Source organism: Cyprinodon tularosa, unplaced genomic scaffold (genome assembly GCF_016077235.1).
Source record: "Cyprinodon tularosa strain WSP-4 unplaced genomic scaffold, ASM1607723v1 ctg369, whole genome shotgun sequence".
Taxonomy (NCBI): domain Eukaryota; kingdom Metazoa; phylum Chordata; class Actinopteri; order Cyprinodontiformes; family Cyprinodontidae; genus Cyprinodon; species Cyprinodon tularosa.
In genome coordinates this window covers 565,618-566,979 of record NW_024039084.1, presented here as the reverse complement: position 1 = coordinate 566,979, position 1,362 = coordinate 565,618, and positions in this window count along the sequence as shown.

The following is a 1,362-nucleotide window of genomic DNA, read 5'->3' as shown; positions in this document are numbered from 1 at the left end:
CAACAGGTTGAACTTTGACCTGATGTTTCTGTGTAGAATGTTCAGGTTCTAACAGATTTCCAGATTTTTGCATGTTTTAGACGACCCAGTTGACAAAGTTCCTGTCACTAAAACTGTACCACAGATCTTTTCCTGTCATGTAAAGGAGAAATAATTATAATTAAATGTAGGAATCAACCGATTTGCTGCCAAACAGCTTAAAAAGTCCCCCTGAGGCATAAAAAAGAGCAAAAACTGAGGAACACTGGCCATCTTCTAAGAAATGACTCAAAATTACTGATTGTTTTATTCCAGACAAAAGTTAATTAAGAGCACAATTATTTGACCCCTGGAGGAGCAATCAAGGTAAATCTTTAATCACAGTTGATAAACTTGTCTTCATTACAGTTTTTTTTGTTTCAGTTCACAATAAAGAGTTTTATCCTTAAAAATACTCACAGATTTAATCTAAAATCCTGTTAAATACTGACCAATTTAATATGATAAAGAGCCAGATTCACACCGTCCAATTTAATTTATGCATTTATTTATTACATCAACTTTTATTCATTGTAACTTATTAAAGAATTGGATATTTTAACCCCTTCAGCTCAGTTTGATGCAATTGAATTAGTCTTTTGCTAATAAATCAAATTTGAATCAATTAATCAATCAATCAATTGAATCAATTAGAATTTTAATAGCATAAACTACACTTGACAAACTGTGATTAGGCAGATTGTCTGAATTTGTTCAAACTGATTTAAAGCCTGGTAATTGAAACTGCAATTTCATCATATTTGAAGCTTTTAACATACAACAGACTATTTATCTCACCGCAGGACAGCTAGAGTCAATTTATGCAAATTCATGCAATCAGATCAAAATCAGTTTGTTCAAAAACTCAATTACCTCCAGAATCAAGTGAATTTAACTATATATTGTGCGACCATAATGCAGTGTTATATATTCCCATTTTGTGTACCTAGTACCACTAACCACATCATAACATACACCTACAAACACAATACCGCATCTTCTTATACTAACACTTTCATTCCACTAACTAACTCTTTTACTCCACATGAATACAGGTTATTCCATGTTTAAAGCTATTTTAAAAAAGCACTTCACAGATTGAAGCCTCGAAGAAGCAACAAGAGTAAATTCTTGATTGAAATCAAGTTTAAGGGGAAAACATTTTGTCCACCAAAGGTGGTGTTTAGCTGATGGTTGGTTTTATGGTTCTGCTTCTTACAGTTCAGGGGTCCATCGATTGTCACCATAAGTAAATAAGTGTGAAATCAACTCAGCCCTGTTTTTATCCTTCCAGGTGACTCTGCAGGGATGTCCTTATCCCCCTCCTCCTGCTCCTCCTCCTCC